The following is a 15,303-nucleotide window of genomic DNA, read 5'->3' as shown; positions in this document are numbered from 1 at the left end:
ATTTCCAATAAGTTGGTTGCTCGCTCCATTGTTCTGGAGAATGGAGTCTTGGTCATTTTGCCCATGAGGCATGGTTCGCATGTGTCAAATGATTCATAATCGAGAGACTCTAAAAGTCCATTAGCATGGAGCTTCTTCATGCGCTTGACACCAATGTGACCAAGGCGGCAGTGCCACAAGTATGTGGGACTATCATTATCAACTTTACATATTTTGGTATTCACACTATGAATATGTGTAACATTACGTTCGAGATTCATTAAGAATAAACCATTGACCATCAGGGCATGACCATAAAACATATCTCTCATATAAATAGAACAACCATTATTCTCGGATTTAAATGAGTAGCCATCTCGTATTAAACGAGATCCAGATACAATGTTCATGCTCAAATGTGGTACTAAATAACAATTATTGAGGTTTAAAACTAATCCCGTGGATAAATGTAGAGGCAGCGTGCCGACGGCGATCACATCGACCTTGGAATCATTCCCGACGCGCATCGTCACCTCGTCCTTCGCCAGTCTCCGCTTATTCCGCAGCTCCTGCTGTGAGTTACAAATATGAGCAACAGCACCGGTATCAAATACCCAGGAGTTACTACGATTACTGGTAAGGTACACATCAATTACATGTATATCACATATACCTTTAGTGTTGTCGGCCTTCTTGTCCGCTAAGTATTTGGGGAAGTTCCGCTTCCAGTGACCCTTCCCTTTGCAATAAAAGCACTCAGTCTCAGGCTTGGGTCCATTCTTTGACTTCTTCTCGGCAACTGGCTTACCGGGTGCGGCAACATCCTTGCCGTCCTTCTTGAAGTTCTTTTTACCCTTGCGCTTCTTAAACTTGGTGGTTTTATTGACCATCAACACTTGATGTTCTTTCTTGATTTCTACCTCTGCTGACTTCAGCATTGAAAATACTTCAGGAATAGTTTTCACCATCCCCTGCATATTGTAGTTCATCACAAAGCTCTTATAGCTTGGTGGGAGCGACTGAAGGATTCTGTCAATGACCGCCTCATCCGGGAGGTTAATGTCCAGCTGGGACAGGCGGTTGTGCAACCCAGACATTTTGAGTATGTGCTCACTGACAGAACTATTTTCCTCCATCTTACAACTATAGAACTTGTCGGAGACTTCATATCTCTCGACCCGGGCGTGAGCTTGGAAAACCATTTTCATCTCCTCGAACATCTCATATGCTCCATGTTGCTCAAAACACTTTTGGAGCCCCGGTTCTAACCTATAAAGCATGCCGCACAGAACGAGGGATTAATCATCAGCACGTGACTGCCAAGCGTTCATAACGTCTTGGTTCTCTGGGATGGGTGCTTCACCTAGCGGTCCTTCTAGGACATATGCTTTCTTGGCAGCTATGAGGATGATCCTCAGGTTCCGGACCCAGTCCGTATAGTTGCTGCCATCATCTTTCAGCTTGGTTTTCTCTAGGAACGCATTGAAGTTCATGTTGACATGAGCGTTGGCCATTTGATCTACAAGACATATTTGCAAAGGTTTTAGACCAAGTTCATGATAATTAAGTTCATCTAATCAAAATTATTTAATGAACTCCCACTCAGATTTGACATCCCCCTAGTCATCTAAGTGTTACACGATTCGAGTCGACTAGGCCGTGTCCGATCATCACGTGAGACGGACTAGTCATCATCGGTGAACATCTCCATGTTGATCGTATCTTCCATACGACTCATGTTCGACCTTTCGGTCTCTGTGTTCCGAGGCCATGTCTGTACATGCTAGGCTCGTCAAGTTTAACCTAAGTGTTTTGCATGTGTAAAACTGTCTTACACCCGTTGTATGTGAACGTAGAATCTATCACACCCGATCATCACGTGGTGCTTCGAAACGACGAACTTTAGCAATGGCGCACAGTTAGGGAGAACGCTTTCTTGAAATTATTATAAGGGATCATCTTATTTACTACCGTCGTTCTAAGTAAACAAGATGCATAAACATAATAAACATCACATGCAATTATATAGTAGTGACATGATATGGCCAATATCATATAGCTCCTTTGATCTCCATCTTCGGGGCTCCATGATCATCTTCTTCACTGGCATGACACCATGATCTCCATCATCATGATCTCCATCATCGTGTCTCCATGAAGTTTCTCGCCAACTATTACTTCTACTACTATGGCTAACGGCTTAGCAATAAAGTAAAGTAATTACATGGCGTTAAATCATTGACACGCAAGTCATACAATAATTAAGACAACTCCTATGGCTCCTGTCGGTTGTCATACTCATCGACATGCAAGTCGTGATTCCTATTACAAGAACATGATCTCATACATCACAATATACCATTCATCATTCATCACAACTTTTGGCCATATCACATCACAAGGCAATTGCTGCAAAAACAAGTTAGACGTCCTCTAATTGTTGTTGCATCTTTTACGTGGCTGCAATAGGGTTCTAGCAAGAACGTTTTCTTACCTACGAAAAGGCCACAACGTGATTTGTCAACTTCTATTTACCCTTCATAAGGACCCTTTTCATCGAATCCACTCCAACTAAAGTGGGAGAGACAGACACCCGCTAGCCACCTTATGCAACTAGTGCATGTCAGTCGGTGGAACCTGTCTCACGTAAGCGTACGTGTAAGGTCGGTCCGGGCCGCTTCATCCCACAATACCGCTGAAGCAAAATAAGACTAGTAGCGGCAAGAAAGTTGACAACATCTACGCCCACAACAGATTTGTGTTCTACTCGTGCAATAGAGAACTACGCATAGACCTAGCTCTGATGCTACTGTTGGGGAACGTTGCATAAAATAAAAAAATTCCTACGTTCACCAAGATCAATCTATGAGTTCATCTAGCAACGAGAGAGGGGAGTGCATCTACATACCCTTGTAGATCGCGAGCGGAAGCGTTCAAGAGAACGAGGTTGAGGGAGTTGTACTCATCGTGATCCAAATCACCGGAGATCCTAGCGCCGAACGGACGGCACCTCCGCGTTCAACACACGTACGGTCAGCGTGACATCTCCTCCTTCTTGATCCAGCAAGGGTGAAGGAGAGGTTGATGAAGATCCAGCAGCACGACGGCGTGGTGGTGGATGCAGCAGAGTTCCGGCAGGGCTTCGCCAAGCGACTACGGGAGGAGGAGGTGTAGCCAGGGGAGAGGGAGGCGCCAAGACTTCAGGTGCGGCTGCCCTCCCTCCCCCCTCCTTTATATAGGCCCCCAGGGGGGGCGGCCCTGGAGATGAGATCTCCCAGGGGGCGGCGGCCAGGGGGGTGGAGTGCCCCCCAAGGCAAGTGGAGGCGCCCCCCCCCCCCAGCCTAGGGTTTCCAACCCTAGGCGCAGGGGGGCCCAAGGGGGGCGCACCAGCCCACCAGGGGCTGGTCCCCTCCCCACTTCAGCCCACGGGGCCCTCCGGGATAGGTGTCCCCACCCGGTGGACCCCCGGGACCCTTCCGGTGGTCCCGGTACAATACCGGTGACCCCCCGATGGCCGAAACTGCACTTCCTATATATAATTCTTTACCTCCGGACCATTCCGGAACTCCTCGTGATGTCCGGGATCTCATCCGGGACTCCGAACAACTTTCGGTTTGCTGCATACTCATATCTCTACAACCCTAGCGTCACCGAACCTTAAGTGTGTAGACCCTACGGGTTCGGGAGACACGTAGACATGACCGAGACGGCTCTCCGGTCAATAACCAACAGCGGGATCTGGATACCCATGTTGGCTCCCACATGCTCCTCGATGATCTCATCGGATGAACCACGATGTCGAGGATTCAATCAACCCCGTATACAATTCCCTTTGTCAATCGGTACGTTACTTGCCCGAGACTCGATCGTCGGTATCCCAATACCTAGTTCAGTCTCGCTACCGGCAAGTCACTTTACTCGTACCATAATGCATGATCCCGTGACCAGACACTTGGTCACTTTGAGCTCATTGATGATGCATTACCGAGTGGGCCCAGAGATACCTCTCCGTCATACGGAGTGACAAATCCCAGTCTCGATCCGTGTCAACCCAACGGACACTTTCGGAGATACCTGTAGTGCACCTTTATAGTCACCCGGTTACTTTGTGACGTTTGGTACCCCCAAAGCACTCCTATAGTATCCGGGAGTTACACGATCTCATGGTCTAAGGAGAAGATACTTGACATTGGAAAAGCTCTAGCAAACGAACTACACGATCTTGTGCTATGCTTAGGATTGGGTCTTGTCCATCACATCATTCTCCTAATGATGTGATCCTGTTATCAACGACATCTAATGTCCATAGTCAGGAAACCATGACTATTTGTTGATCAACGAGCTAGTCAACTAGAGGCTCACTAGGGACATATTATGGTCTATGTATTCACACGTGTATTACGATTTCCGGATAATACAATTATAGCATGAATAAAGACAATTATCATGAACAAGGAAATATAATAATAATCTTTTGTTATTGCCTCTAGGGCATATTTCCAACATATATGATAGTTGAGTATGTGGAATTAGCTAAACAAAGCTCTGACATAGACCCTTCCTGGAAATAAGATGAATTGTAATTGTTTGATGACTGAGAATGAAGTTTGCTAGTTTTCAAGAAAGTTTATGGTCTATGCTTTAACATGTGAATTGCTTGTTACTTGTTCGTGAGAAGTTTTATGAGATGAACTATTGTTATGACATATAATCATGCTAGAAAAGGTGATTGAAATTATCTTTGATCAAATTTGTGCACCTGCTAGCATTCACACTTCATAAATTCTTTCTTTTATCATTTACCTACTCGAGGACGAGCAGGAATTAAGCTTGGGGATGCTGATATGTCTCCAACGTATCTATAATTTATGAAGCATTCATGCTATTTTATTATCTGTTTTGAATGATTACGGGCTTTATTATACACTTTTATATTACTTTTGGGACTAACCTATTAACCGGAGGCCCAGCCCATATTGATGTTTTATTGCCTACTAGTAGAACGCCCGTGCGTTGCAACGGGCTGCATTGGCGACTTCTTTTTTTCTTTCTTCCATCCATCAACTAAAAATGTTCCTTAAGGTGATACGTGGATGGACAAATTTACAATCATACTAAAATATCAATGGTTTAAAATATATTTATTAAAAAAATATTTCTACAACACATCCGACATTAAGGTTATGGTATCTGACATATAGGGAACAAACACAATGATGACTTACCATCAAATCTCATTTCTATTTCAGAACATGTTTTTCCTACCAATGTGTGCAAGATCTCTCTCCCAATTCCCCCTCCCCCCCCCCTCGATCTCTCCCCCTCTCTCTCGCTCACTCTCTCCCGATCTCAGGTGTGTTGCCTTCTCAAGAAGGCTCAAATGCTCTAGTAGCGGTCTAATGACCTGGTCGTCATTATTCGCTGGTGACAGCAACGATGAGGAGGAACACCGCAAGATGTTGCTGATGTTCTTAATCTCTTCCATGTGGTCATTGTCGCTAGTTCATGGGGTGTCGTTCATCAAGAGGGCTTCAACCAAGAACCATAATTTGATTGACTACCCACAAAAAATAGAACTATTATTTACAACTTTCCTAAAAGCTAAATATAATTCAAAAATAATTATGAAGAGAGGTTAGTAAATAAAAATACAAGTCATGACTAAAATATTAAAGTGAGAAAATTATTATTTTTACCTCATAACAGATACTGTGGCATACTATCTTCCAATATTCCTTATTTAGTGCCAATGTAAATTCCATACATTAAATGTCTAGATCATCTGAAATGGCCATGAAATTACAAAGTGGGAAGGTGGAACAATATTTACACAAGTATAGCATGCAAAATCAGCAACTTATGTGTATAGTCTATAGCTTCATCAGGGCAAGTAAAAAAATCAGTCCGGCCTATAAGTTATACATAAAAAACTGAAGTTAAACCAATGGACAATTGGAATGGATGGTGCCTACAATCGCTGTGTCAACAGGCTCACCAGCAAGGTTGCACTTGTAGATCATCATTTTCTGTTCAATGAATATCTTCTCAACTGAAATCTCCATATCAAAATCACCTCTGGCCATGAAGTAATTGGTTTCCCACAAAGTGTCATCAAAGTTTACAATGCCCTCTTGGTTTCAACCTACCAATTCAAGAAAGAATAACAACATAGCCGACATGGTCACGGGCAAGCACATATGTTTATAGGCACAGTAGATTTAGTCAACACAGCAGTTGAACGAAGCTAGCTAAGTAATCTGAACAATTTACAAGTACCAAGAAATAAAACTTACCAGGGGAGATGCAAGAAATAAAATTAGGCAAAACTTGTTCAACAAATTATGATAAGGCTTTTGTGAACCAAGTGTATTCATTAAGGAAAGCACATAGAAGAGAACCAATTATGTACTTTTTGCCTATATAGCACATAATAGACTATAATATTTTTCTACAAACAGGAGTAGATGTGAAACATGTCCTCGGAGAGACAAAGAGTTCATGGGTTCCAGAATCAAGTGTGTATATTAACAAAAAGTTGGACGTTATAACAGTAAGTTGTCGAGTGTGTATATTAACAAAAAGTTGGACGACATAACAGTAAGGCAACTCAATGAAAGGAAGGAACATTATCTGTGGTTGCCCTGGTACTTAACTGACATGCAAAAACATTTCATCACTGCAGAGAGTATCAGAAGTTCAGGAAGGAAAGGAAAAAAACATTAACAAAGCTCGATAACATATACCATAATAATAACACAAAACAAGGATATTTGAATAAGATTTGTAATTCAGGCCCAAAAATGTATATACTATAATAATAACGCAACCATCAAGTCTTTAGTTAATTCATAAAGATCTGATTGTTTTTAAATGTTTCAGTCCGCTGCTAATGTATAATAGTTAAAGAACATAAAGAACCACTGCCAACAAATTTCAGTTAACTAACCGACGAGTGGATACATATCAAAACAACTAAATCTGTAAGTAATGTAGACTAACAAATACGCATGACCATGAGTGCTTCACTGATTGCAGAAAATCAATACCTAGACAGGGTTAAGGATTCAGGCCAAAAATGCATACTACACTGATAACACACTGCCAAAAAAATCAGCTTCCCATTGGAAGTCGGTCAGGAAGCTTCCCGTTGGCACCACTACCCACCATGGCGCGCCTGGACCCTTGGCGTGCCCTGGTGCCTAGTGAGCCCATGGGCCTCCTCCCATGTGCTCGTTTGGCTCCCTGTGTGTCTTCTATATAGAAATAAATCTCCAAAAAGTTTTGTGGCAATTGGACTTCATTTGATATTTATATTCTACAAAGTAAAAAACAAAAAAACAGCAACTAGCATTGCGCACTATGTCAACAGGTTAGTCCCAAAAAATGATATAAAGTTGTTAGTAATGAATATAAAACATCCAAGATTGATAATATAATAGCATGAAACAATAAAAAATAGATACATTGGAGATGTATCACCCACACCTATGCATAACCGTTTCTTCATTGAGAATGGACAATTGCATTATGTTCCATAGGAAGGAGATGCAACTTTTGACCAAGAAGGGCCAACAAGTAGCTAAAGAAGAACTCACCATCGACGAGGAGGAAGAGTAGCCCTAGAAAGACTACACCACCTATGCGGACCTCAACATCCTTCAGGGCTCTATTGATGATATGAGCAACCTCGCGTCGTCCCTGAGGAGCACGTCCACACTACAAAAAAAATACACTTCCGTGATGATACGTGTTTGTCACAGTAGGTCATGTTTTTTTGTCACGCATGTACATCCATGAAGATTTTATGATAGAATCAAGATAGTCATACCTGTGTTGTCATAGAAGGTGTTACATGACAATACCAAAATTATCATCACGGAAGTGTCCAGTTCCATGACGATAAATGTCGCGTCATGGAAGTGCTTTCCTCAAGGGTAACCGACACGTGGCATCCACCATAACGGGTCGTCGTTATGCTATTGGGTTCCGGTTTGGATCCGATAACCCGTTAACAGCCTGGACCAATGGGGATTTTCCACGTGTAAAATCATCATTGGCTGGAGGAAACACATGTCGGCTCCTCGGTGGGCCAAATGTCATCTGTCCAATGGAGGAGACATGCCTATGATACGTCGACACGTGGCAGGGCCCAACCGAGGCCCATATATAGGTTTAAAAGGTCGACCCAGTCAAAGGCCCATATTATTTACTCAGGTACTAGTGGGCCATTCCAATAACGACATGTTTAAACATGGCCCATTTACAGCCCGAAGCCAGATCTGGCCCATTAATTGTTCACCAAATATTTGGGACCAATTACGGCCCAGTGACATTACGGCCTGTTAGAGGCCCGATGTAGACATGGGCCCATTTCATCCCGGTGTGTCTTTCGTCCTGGGAATGACTTGTGCTGCCCATGGGCCATATATGGCCTGACGCGACATCTGGCCCTCTAACGGCCCGTGATAAAGGTGGAAACAATTCAGCCCAACAAGACTTTGGGCATGTTAAAGGCCTGTCATATAATTCGGCCAGTTTATGCCTCTACTAAGCTTTCGGCCTCTTAAAGACCCATGATATCAGTGGGACAACTAAGGCCCGATATATGTTTCGGCCTGGTAATGGCATGACATATAACTGGGCCAAAAAGGCCCGGTCTATATTTCAGCCTACTGAAGGCCCATCGATGGCTACTGAAAATTGAGTCCCAACATGCATTTTGGCCTGCTAAAGGCCCATGGTATCTTATGGGCCATAATAGGCTAGTAGAATATTCAGCCTGTTAATGGCCCAAAGCTACATGGGCCCAACTAAGCGTTGGGTCCACTAAAGGCCCAACTAAACTTTTGGCCGAATATAGGCCCATGTAAGTTGTGAGCCTGGCACAAAGTGTGAAGGCCCCAATGGCCTTTAAGGCCCAAGAAAGTTGCAGGCTGGCCCAATTGTGGCCCGCTAAAAAATAGGCCAGTTAGAGGCGAATGTTTCGGCCGGTCGACTACATCAAATTTTCTCCATTTTTCAAATAGCGAATGATGGTAGTAACTAGTAGGAATTAAGAACAAACCTACTCTATACAATAAAGAAATTACGGCATAGTAACTTAGAATAAACCTACCCTATACAATAAAGGATTTATGGTATATTACATCCACTTGGCATCGAAGTTCGCCACCAGTGATCATAAAGCGCAATGAAGAAGCAGATTGCAAAAAATGGGCTCCATTGCAGTGTAAGAAAATAATACTGAACCAAGACCACTCCCAAGACAGTTCAAGAAAGGTTAGGCTTGCATGGGAACTGTTGCGCAAGTTGCTGAGAAAGGCTGTGAGATCGGCCTAGCATGTCGGTTATAGCTTCCAGGTGTAGTTGTTTAGCAATGAGGTTCTCATTGGTGTTCTCTGCAATCTTTCTTACAGATAGGACTTCAAGTCGAAGTTGAGTTGCAGAATGCCTTTCTTCTAGAACATGGGACTGAAGAAGTCGAACTGATTCAGACAGCGAATTCTATGAGCTTGTCTGACTACTAGTCTCAAGTAACTTGAACACTACATCAAGATAAGACTTTGGGGTTGTCTCGCTATCTTCAAGTTGTTTTGCCTTCTTTGCTACAATATATGTTGGGTTTGTCTCACAGCCTTCAGTATACTTGTGTATGCCATCAAGTATATCACCCTGAAACAAGCAGAGAGATGACAGGTTTTGCACGTGTATAAACAAAGATGATAACTGTGTCGTTAATTCCATCCAATCTCAAATTGAAAAATAAAGAGTAAGTTCAAATTATCAATAGCACAATTTGGCATTGTTCATAATGCGGGGAGCTTCACCACACTATTGGGTTACCATGTCAACATAACAAGCATAGATGAAGGGCAAAGACAATCATTATATCTACTTTGGTTAATGTGCATGGCATGTTGTTCGTACCATCAGCAACATCAGTAAGATAAAACACGAGATGACAAGGTGCAAACGTGAGCTGCTTCACCACACACTCGATTATAGATCCACAAAACAAGCATACATATAGGGAGTATTGATTAATGTGCATGGTACGAATAAGGAATTTGGTTTTACAAGTAAAATTTGGAACTTGCGGTTGTTGTGAACATGCATTTTGATTGAAACAGCAAACTAAACAGCAGTTAACGATAGGGAGTATGAGAAAATTAAACAGTAGTTGAGGATAAAGGATTTAGAAGGACTAACTTACATGAACAGTCAGCACCGGCTTTTTAATGCCCTTCTTCATGTCAAGGGAAGGATAACTCAAGAATTTCAGCACAGAATCTTCTTCATAAGCATTGCATGTACTCTACATTCTATAGAGAGTAATTATAGATATGATCATAATGGAAAGGATAGAGGATAATGAACATAAGATGCAGATTGATGCTACATAATCAACTACCAATCCCTGGAAGTACAAGCATTATAGGACAAAATGTACTGACAAGAGCAATGGGCTACACTTGTGCACTGGCATTGTCTGTGTATTCAACTCTTTGGTAAGATTAAATATGGATATGATATATTTTTTAGTAACTGGTGGGCGAGGGAGATAAGATGCAGAATTCTACACAATGAACCAATCCCTCTTCCCATAATATAAGTGTTTTGAACACTGGTGTACTGTACAAAACGCTCTTATATTATGGGACGGAGGGATTAGCTGTTAATGTGAGTACAGTGATAGACGATGTTCAGTCCTTACAAGAGGACTACAAAGCTAAACCTCTTCAAAAGCATTGGGTTGATTCTAAATTTATGTAAGAGTTAATGCGAATCTTATAATGTCCACCAAATGAACGATAACGGGGCTAACATGTGCAGTGATGCTACATAATCAACCGGCTATGAAAGTAAGTATGGTCATACAGGCAAGAGGTACTCACAAGAGCAATGCAGTGTGCAGTATAGTTGCAAGATTATGTGGTCCCTTGAGAATGAATGTTCTTCTGCAAACAGTTTTCATACAAGTGAGAAGTTAAGGCACATGCAAAAATGTAGTTCAAATTGTGATGTGATATCATAGACAGTACCTTACACTGCAGACAAGACCAATGTGTAACAATATTACTCCAGTCATTGTCTGGTAAATGTAGCACCGGAGACTTTACTGAAATTTATTTTAGAGGCTTGCCATTGTAGTGTGCTTGCCTCAGGTAGGAACGATACTTCATTAACGAGTGCTTGAAAAGCGCAACCAACCCTTGCTCGTCTTGACAATCCAGTTTGGTCCTCGCCTATTTAAAAGAATGAAATCTTGTGTCTTATGTCAGTAGAAACATATGCAATAATTACCATGGATAACATTAGTACATTACTTATGCGTAAGTTGTGGAGGAAGATTAGAAATTGTTCTTTGTGTGTGGTATAATCTTTCCATGAAGGAAAGATGCGCACAAAGTTCCTGACAACAATATAAGCTTCGTCTTGTAAACTAGGAAGAAGTGGAACAGGAGTCCTATTTGCTGCAATTGGGGCTCTCTCTCGTTCGAAAAGGGATTTGGCAATTGGATTTGGTGTACTCTTTGCTGGAAAGGGGGTTTTGCATGTAGAGGTGGTGTTACGTCAATTGGCATCATCATACTGTTTGCGGCAGTTGGGGTCTACTGAGTTGGGGCATCGGAGATGGACAATGTAGTAGGGCTAGAGTCTGCTAGAGTTGTGGCCGTGTTTTCTGGGTCTAGTGATATTGCAACTACACCTGATGGGCTATTTGATTTATTTGGTGTCACTACCATTTCCAAATACTTTGTTTGTGCTCCTCCGTGATCAGCAATCACCCTCTTCCTTTTGAATGTCTGATACACAAGAACAACATATGAATGGATAAATATGATATGATGACAGATGGAATATGTACTGAAAATGGATAGGCGGGGCGTATTCACATACACAATGTGTAAACTAAGCTAATGGCAGTGCAACAAAGTAGAAGCAATGCAAAGCATTAGTTGCAAGATATGTGCGACCAATATAACCTTGGAAAGTTAGAGCAAGCACCTTGGTGGGTGAATAAGATAGGACATCTGCCTCTGACTCCTCCACTAGGGAGCTACATTGACTTAGGTCTCCCTCTAGCTCAGAATCACTTAGGGTCATATTCTAAGCATGAATCTGTAGGTGGAGAGCGTTTGCATTGCACTGCATCCAGACTTGATTTCAGTCCCTTAATGCCAAGTTTAATAGCCATGGCATTGTTTTGCTTTATTCTTTTCATGCGCGCAAGCTCATAATCATTATGATGTTGTTCAGTATCTGAGATTCATGAAAACATAAAAAGTAGTCAGATTATCTATGGAATGCATTGCAGACTCAACTCGAAGAGTGTCTCCCTATAAACACCTCCATATGCAAAGTTCACCCCCCCCCAACCGTGCTGACCAGACCACACACAGAAATACAAACCTCTTATGTCTCTATAACAGGAAGACACAGATTTCAAAACTGAAGTAGGAACATTAGAATCATATCAAATTCGTATTTGAACAAATAAACTAAGGAATTATGAGTGGCATAATGTTTAGCTTCAAGGGTGGAGTGTTGGTAGTGTGACACAAAGCAAGTAGGCAGATTGTATTCCATGTAAAAGATCGTAGTCTATGTAAAAGGTGGAAATGACACTTTCTTTCTATACAATGCAGTGTTCGTTGCCCACACATGATGGAAGAGATCACACAGAGAAATACTATGCACTCATGTCTGCAGTTCCAGTATTTTGAAACAGGGTGGTCCACCCTAAACCAATATTGACAACAAATATGACAAGGCAAGCATAGATGTAGTGAATCAATCATTACTTGTGAGCTTACTAGGACAAGCCTGCAGAATTGTAACTGCAGTAAGAGACCATCCAAAATCTGAATCAAAAAGTTGGTCTAGCACTTATTGTTTGCAACTAATCGACGTGAATAGTTGGATATCATATCGAATGAGTAAGAAAGACAAGTAAAATTGTCAATAAACCTAGCCTGCAGTAGTAATCTGGGTCAATGTCACTATGACCAACAATCCAAAATGACTAGTGTCTGTTCCTAGGGTCAGAATTTTGAAACCATGTGAACTTTATAGGTACTAAAGATTATTGAAATACATCTGAACCATTAAGTGTAGGTAGCACTCAGTACACAACAAACCCTAATGACAGTCCTTCCTAATGAGTAATGAATCAATTAGAAAATGGGTGATGAGGAGTGGATGCTGAGTGTTGAGGACGTATCTCAGGATAAATCGGGTTGGCTTAGTGGTGCTGCACACGTGAGCCCTGAACGGATTGGGAAGGTAGGCACGACGGCGCCCGGGCAGTGGTGACACTGTTGGGCGAGCGGCTCCTGACCTCCTGTTAGTCCGGTGTCTCCTCCTAAAGTCATGCCATCCGGGGACGGCAAGTCACCGGCAAGGCAGGAGGCTGGGGGCGAGTAGCTAGATGGCTTCATCCCTCTCTTTTGATTCTCAATACAATGGTCTCTTGGAGATCTATTTGATGTAACTCTTTTTGCGGTGTGTTTTTTGGGATCTGATGAACTTCGAGTTTATGATTAGATCTATATCCATGAATATTATTTGAGTCTTCTTTTGATATCTTATATGCATGATTATTTATAGCCTTGTATTTCTTCTTCAAATCTTTGGTTTAGTTAGGCCAACTAGATTGATTTTTCTTGCCATGGGAAGAGGTGCTTTGTGATGGGTTCGGTCTTGCGGTGTTCTTTCCCAGTGACAGAAGGGACAGCAAGACACGCATGTATCGTTGCTATTAAGGATAACAAGATGGGGGTTATTCCTACATGAATAGATCTCGTATACATCATGTCATCGTTCTTATTGCATTACTCTGTTTCTCCATGTACTTAATACACTAGATGCATGCTGGATAGCGATCGATGTGTGGAGTAATAGTAGTAGATGCAGGCAGGCGTCGCTCTACTAGTCTTGGATGTGATGCCTATATATTGATCATTGTCTTGGATATCATTATAATTATTCGATCTTCTATCAATTTCCCAACAGTAATTTGTTTACCCATCGTGTGCTATTTCTTGAGAGAAGCCACTAGTGAAATCACGGCCCCGATGTCTATTTTTTATCATATTTGCTTTGAGATCTATTTTTATTTGCTTTTGTTTTCAGATCTATTATTCCAAAAAAATACCTTGATGCACTTTTTTATTATTTATTATGTTGCATTTTATCGAGATCTATTTATCCAATCTACCACAAAATTTATCCCGTCAACTTGACAATTTCTGACGCCGTTACCCGAAGAGGGATTGACAACCCCTCATACGCGTCAGGTTGCAAGTATTTGTTCTTTCTGTGCGGTTCTGTTTACATATTGTTGCTTGGTTCTCCTACTGGATTGATACCTTGGTTTCACAACTGAAGGAAATACCTACCATAGATGTACTATATCATCTCTTCCTCTTTGGGGAAATACCAACGCAGTTTCAAGCGACATCAAGCCCCCGATCCCTGAGTTAGATTAAAAAGATCTTACTCGGGGATATTAGTGAGGAACGATAAAAAAATAAATGAGAGCGGATACATAGTAGCCCCCAAGACCCTGATCGGATTGACAAAGCCGATTAGGGGATCGATGTCTTCCGAGGTTACTAACAGTGTCCTTTTCAGGTTTTGGCCTTGGTTTCAGCATCCAACTCATGATTGATCCTGTTATAGTTGAGATTCCTGAAGATCCCATTGCTCCTATAATTCTTGGTAGGCCTTTGCTTAGGACCATAATGGCCAGTAATACGTCTCCAATGTATCTATAATTTTTTTATGTCAAACTATTATATATCACGTTTGTATACTTTATAAGACACTTTATATTGTTTTTATGGACAACTCAGTGCCCAGTGCGAGCTCCTATTTTCTGCATGTTTTCGGTTTTCCAGCAATCCATACCAACCGAAGTCCAAACACGACGGAACTTTTTGATAATTAGTTTGGACATAAAGATACCCTGGAAGCTTCGGGAGGAGACCAGACGATGCATGAGGGAGCCACAAGGCAAGGGGCCCGCCCTGGAGGGTAGGGCGTGCCAGGTGCCCTGTGGCTCCGATTGCCCAAATTCCTGGCCTATAAATTCCTTAATATTCAGAAATCCCCGAAGTGAGACCCAAAACAATTCTTTCCTTGCGCAAGCCTCTGTTCTGAAGCAATCCCATCTGGAGGCCTTCATCGGTACTCTGCAGTAGGGGGAAACAACTAGGGAGGCAATCTTCATCAACCTTGATGCCTCCATGATGATGTGTGAGTAGTTCCCACAAGACCTATGGGTCCATAGCAGTAGCTAGATGGCTCTCTCTCTCTCTC

This window comes from Triticum aestivum, chromosome 2B (genome assembly GCF_018294505.1).
Source record: "Triticum aestivum cultivar Chinese Spring chromosome 2B, IWGSC CS RefSeq v2.1, whole genome shotgun sequence".
NCBI lineage: Eukaryota > Viridiplantae > Streptophyta > Magnoliopsida > Poales > Poaceae > Triticum > Triticum aestivum.
Note: the sequence above shows the minus strand (reverse complement) of the source record.